Source organism: Giraffa tippelskirchi, chromosome 6 (assembly GCF_054371585.1).
Source record: "Giraffa tippelskirchi isolate mGirTip1 chromosome 6, T2T-mGirTip1v1.2.pri, whole genome shotgun sequence".
NCBI lineage: Eukaryota > Metazoa > Chordata > Mammalia > Artiodactyla > Giraffidae > Giraffa > Giraffa tippelskirchi.
This window is the reverse complement of record NC_137280.1, coordinates 69,932,724-69,938,723: the sequence shown is the minus strand read 5'-3', so window position 1 is coordinate 69,938,723 and position 6,000 is coordinate 69,932,724.

Genomic DNA, 6,000 nt, shown 5'->3' with positions numbered 1-6,000 from the left:
CCGGTCCAGGATGATTCCACATGCGGCAAAGCAACTAAGTCCATGCACCACAATGACTGAGCCTGTGCTCTCAAGCCCAGGAGCCACAGCTACTCAGCCCATGTGCCAAAACTACTGAAGCCTCTTTGCCCTAAAGCCCGTGCTCTGCAACAAGAGAAACCACTGCCGTGAGAAGCACGCGCACCTCAACTAGAGAGTAGCCCCAGCTCTCTGCAACTAGAGGAGAGCCTTTGCAGCAAGGAAGACCCAGCACAGCCAAAAATAAATAATTTTTTAAAATAGCTCTAAAAAAAAGTGCTGATGCGGATAATGACAATAGTTAAAATGGTAACAGTTACCTGAAAGTCTACATACTACTGTGTGTGTATGTGTCTCTGTGTGTGTGACACTATGTATGTATGTGTGTGTCTACTGGTTCCTCCTGAGTGGCTTTTTTTAAAACTAATTATCAGCTTCTGGAATTGAACATAATGATTTTTTTCCAGCAGTGACAGTCACACATAGTTAGGCCATCAAAAACTTGGAAGCATGGATGCAGAGCCATTCTTAACTGGGTTCTGAAGAATGTAATGTTACTTGTATGAGCAGCTCAATAAATCTGGGGTGTAAATATGGCCACATGGTCCACTTTTCCAATGAAGCCATAAAGCTCATTGTTAAAACAAATAATCCCCCCCAACATTTTCATTTATTTCTTGTCCATCTAGTAGTCCAAATGAAATGTCTAGGTGAAGATCAGCATTTGTCCACAGAGTGATTCAGGAATCCAAGTCTGATTATACTCTCTTTTCTGGACAATGCAGTCACGAACTTTTACAAAAGGTGGCTTCTCCAGTACTCCCAGGAGACGTTTAAAGAAGCCAACTTACCTTTTTGGCCCTTCTCTTGATAGAGCTAGGAGGGGCATAAAAGTATGTTAAAGCTTTACATTCACTGGAGCATCCTAGTATATTGGATTCTTTGAAATGCAAGAGTCAGATGTCATTTCAAGGTTTTAGTAGATGAGAGTCTATCTACTAAAGAGAAATAAAGAGAATTTGGAGACTATCTTCATATGTAAAGGGGCATAAAGAAACTGAAAAATGCATACGTTTTTATTTAGTTATTTAGCTTTCCCGGGTCTTAGTTTCGGCCCTTGGGTTCTCTAGCTGCAGCATGTGAGATCTAGTTCTCTGATCAGGGATTGAACTCTGCACATTGGGAGCTCAGAGCCTTAGCCACTGAACCACCGGGGACCACCAGGGAAACCCCTATAAACTCTTTATTTTTGAAGGACTCAGTTAATATTTATAGTTTTTTATAAGACCTATAGTTACTGTTCAACACATTTGTTGAATCCAGCCTCTTGAATCATGCCTGGAACTTGGCTGTTCAATTGTTGTATATGGCACCCCACTCCAGTACTCTTGCCTGGAAAATCCCATGGACGAAGGAGCCTGGTAGGCTACAGTCCATGGGGTCGCTAAGAGTCGGACGCGACTGAGTGACTTCACTTTCACTTTTCACTTTCATGCACTGGAGAAGGAAATGGCAACCCACTCCAGTATTCTTGCCTGGAGAATCCCAGGGACAGCAGAGCCTGGTGGGCTGCCATCTATGGGGTCGCACAGAGTTGGACACGACTGAAGCGACTTAGCAGCAGCAGCAGCAGAATTAATAAATGAATGGTAATGCTATTAGTCTAGTAAGTACTTCAAAACATGCACATATCCTTAGAAATAACTCTATATAATAGTCATTTAAGTTTTTGAGATGATGAAAACTGGTGGGCATTTGATAAATATTTATCTATTTGTATTATCAAAAGTATAATCGGGATCCTTTAAATTGCCAAAGTAGACAGAGATGTTCCTTGTATATATCACAGTCAGGACGGCTATACATTGAGTACTGTACAGAGGAAGTCATTCGTAGAGAAACCCATGGAAACAGCTCCCCCTGTGGTTGTGCAGTGTGCATCACCCACACAGTAACTTCAGTCTATCAGTCTGAACAGGCTATGCAGGTGCAACAGTGGGTTCCCCTTGTTCACCACCAGGACCCATTGAGCTTCTCAGCTAATCGGGTAGTCACAGCCTCTCACTTCCCTGCTTCTTTCTCATTCACCACCTTTCCCTACAAGTCTATGTTCTCGTCAAAGATGCTGACTCTCCCAGAGAGAGGGGAGTGTCCTGCAGTAGAGAGTGTGCTTGCAACTCTGCGGGAGCCCCACTCCACCTCCAGGGGCCTCTAAAGCCTGGAGCAAGATATCCCTCCAGACAGGAGCTGAACATTCTCCTCACTTTCTAATGAGGTACTTACCTAACATCTTTTTTCCTAACCCAACATTTTTTTAAAGTGTGGTTATTTATTTGGCTGCACCGGCTCTTAGTTGTGGCACAAGGGATCTTCGATCTTCACTGTGGCATGCAGGATCTTTAGTTGCATGGCATGTGGGATCTAGCTCCCTTACCAGGGATTGAACCTGGGCCACCTGCATTGAGAGCTGGGAGTCTTAGCTACTGGACCACCAGGGAAGTCCCCCTGGTAGGTGTTAGAGTTACATACAGGAATGAAATATACCAAAACCCCTGCCCTCAAGTAGCTCACAGTCTAGTGAAGATAAGACATGTGAACACATAAGGCATACTCATAACACTGAATGAGAGCCATGCCAGAGAGATGAAGCATGGCTGTCCTCACAGACATAGCAAGCACAAATGCAATTAACTTGGTGGAGAGGGCGTGGACAGAGAATCCTAGGTAGGTGAACCTTCATATACATAGAACAAGGTATATATGAGAAACTACAAGTATTCAACATTCCTGCAGCAAAAGAGTTCTTGCAAAAGTAGTGGGAGACTTGGCTGAAGAAACTGGCTGAGGATGAAGCATTAAAAAAAAAAAAAAATGGATGAAGTTTGATCATTTTTCCTGAGGAGGAACAGAGGAGCCATAGAAGATTTTTAAGCTGTTCAATGGCTTGGTCAATTCTCTGCCTTTCAGAAAAGTCTCTCTGGACTCTAGAGTACAGTGGAAGTTGGGCTGGACCAGTCAAGATGAGGTGAAGAGACCATTTGAGTAGGGTTTTGTCCAGATGAGGGATCCTGTGAAGGCTGAGGGCGTGGGGAGCAGTTCATGGCTATCCCCATCATTGGAAAGGATGACTTTATGGAATTCAAAGACTGACAAGATGGAGGTAGGGATAAACTGAGAATGACTTGTGCTACTGGATGTTTACCAGGTGGTGCTAGTGGTAAAGAACCCACCTGCCAATGCAAGAGACATAAGAGATGTGGGTTCATGCCCTGGGTGGGTAAGATTCCCCGGAAGAGGACATGGCAACCCATTCCAATTTTCTTGCCTGGAGAAGCCCCATGGAGAGTGGATTTCCTGGCAGGCTACGATCTGTAAGGTCACAGAGACACTACTGAAGCAACTTGGCACGCACTGGGTGTTTGGGCTTTCCTTGAGGCTCAGACGGTAATGCAGGAGACCCAGGTTTGATCCCAGGGTCGGGAAGATCCCCTGGAGCAGGAAATGGCAATCCAACCCAGTATCCTTGCCTGGAGAATTCCATGGACAGAGGAGCCTTGTGGGCTACAGTCCATGGAGTCGCAGAGTCGGACATGACTGTGCAACTAACTCTGGCAGTGCCATTCACATGAGGAATAAGAGGACTAGGCTTGGTAGGGATCCACTCACACACACATATAGGAAGTTAAACAGTACAGCAAAGGGAGACCAGGACTACACACAGCAACACCACCAGGCTTTAATTAGGTAAAGGAACAAATGCTACCAGTACAGAGTAAGCAAACTCTGCTTGATCTCTTTTTCAAGACGCCTCTTTGCATAACTTTTCTCCTTTATGGGAGCAGTATCACTTGGAGGAATCTGCCTGTTAACCTTAACAACATTTGTAAATCTTTCTAGGTCCACAGCAGTAGTTTTTAAGAAATCACGACCTCTTCTTCCCTGGATTTCCTACTTCTTCTTCGGAGGTTTTTTTTTTTAAGTTATTTTAGCTGCGTGCAGGCTTTCTTTAGTTGCAATGAGCAGGGGTTACTCTCTAGTTCTGATGCTCAGGCTTCTTCTTGCAGTGGCTTCTCTTGTTTCAGAGTGCAAGCTCTAGAGGGTGCAGGTTTCAGTAGCTGTGACTCATGGGCTCAGTAGTTGTGGTGCATGGGCCTAGCAGCCCTGCAGCATGTGAAATCCTCCCATACCAGGGATCGAACCCATGTCCTCCACACTGGCAGGCAGATTCTTAACCACTGGACCACTAGGGAAATCTGTGAGCTTCCTACTTCTTGCTCTGCTCAGTATCTTCTGCTATTACCAAAGCCTTCTTTCATTGCATGAGTGTGACCATGTAATTTCTGGTGCATTTTAGAGTAGTCAAAGATTTATAACTTCCCAGAAAATATTTGGTTCTGAGATATAAACACAAAGCAAAGGCTGCCCCTAAGAACTTTATGAAGTAGGCAAGGAGCCATTCAGCCATTCAATAGCTAGTCATTCTGTAGTTATGGTTCTGAGGTTAATGCTGGAAATGCAAAGTGGAACTAAATACGTTTCTTGCTGTTAGAGGGTTTTACCTCTGATGGAGAAGGTGAATAAATCAAACCTTAAAGCAATGGGTAAGGCGTGATTTATTACAACATAAGATGCTATGGGAGCAAGGAATAGGAAGAGCCAACTCATATGTGGATGTCCAGAGAAGTTTTCTCTAGATGAGGGGCACAAATCACAGAACACAATGTCTACCAGGAACAATGTCCCAAGCAAGGAACGCACCAAGTGCTCAGAGAAAGGCACTATTTCATTCTAAGTAGATCCAGAAAGACTTTTTGGACGGAAGTACATTTTAGTTGAAATTTGAAAGGCTCTAGTGAATTGAGTTCTGGAAAGCGGGGAGTATAAGAGCATGTTTGAGAAGCTGATGATGTTCTTTACCAAGATCAGACTTAGGTATTTTGGGGGGGGGGGGGGCAGTCTAAAGACAGGGAGGGAGAAAAGTACTTTTAAACACTTAACAGCAAATCTAGAGTTAAATAGTACTATAGCATTCAAGAAATAGCACGAGGCAGTTAGTGATTAAGAGCAAAGTCAGAGAAAGGACTAGAAGCACACAGAAGGATGAGGTCACCAGTGTGTCTGAATCACAAGGTACCCGTACAGACCTGAGGTCACAGGTCTTTTGTGGGCTGGAAAGGCATTTTCGCCTACTCAGTGGACGCAGGGTAAATGCTGGTTAACTGAGTTAATCTTTCCTTGGGTAGCCAGAAATTGTGGAGGACCTTGCTACTGTGTTTACACTTTAACCAAAACTTTAGGAAAAACTGAGGCTCCCCAAGGAAACTGAGGAAAGCACCATTCTGATGCTTATTCCGGCAAATTGATAGCCAGAGAGCTGCCCTCCAAAAACTGCACCAAGGCTGTCCAGCTCTTTTTTCTAAAGTTCTTAACCTTAGGCGGGAGATGACAAGTGCGTTGGTGTGGATTAAAAAGATTCACAGAGAGCAAAGGAAGTTCTTCACATGCTTTTCTTAGTGGTCCACCTCCCCCCGACCCCCACCCTGCTTCCTTGAGGGAAAGCCATGTAGGCAAGAGTATTGAACTTGAAGCCCGGGTCTCTGCCACTACCTGACAATGAACAGGTCACTTAATCTCGTCATCTTTCTGAGTCCTCTGTCCCCATTCATGGCTGTGGGCTCCATACTACTATTTAGGGTCTATGATATGAAAGGTGAGGCGTTTCCCACGCTCTCTTTTAATCCTCACAAGCACTAAGGTAGATTTCAGTAACCCCATTTGACAGAAGACATTCAGTTCAGAGTGTGCAAGTAACACGCCCAAGGTCACACAGCAACAGTGGCGGGGCCAGACTGCAACCCGAGATTGCTTGAGTCTCTCACTGCGCAGTCCCAGCTCAGCATCAGTTGACCAGCCGTATACTGATTCCCTGGGTCCCCATTTCTGGACTACCAGACCGCCTCCCCTCCTTCCACCTAAACCCCC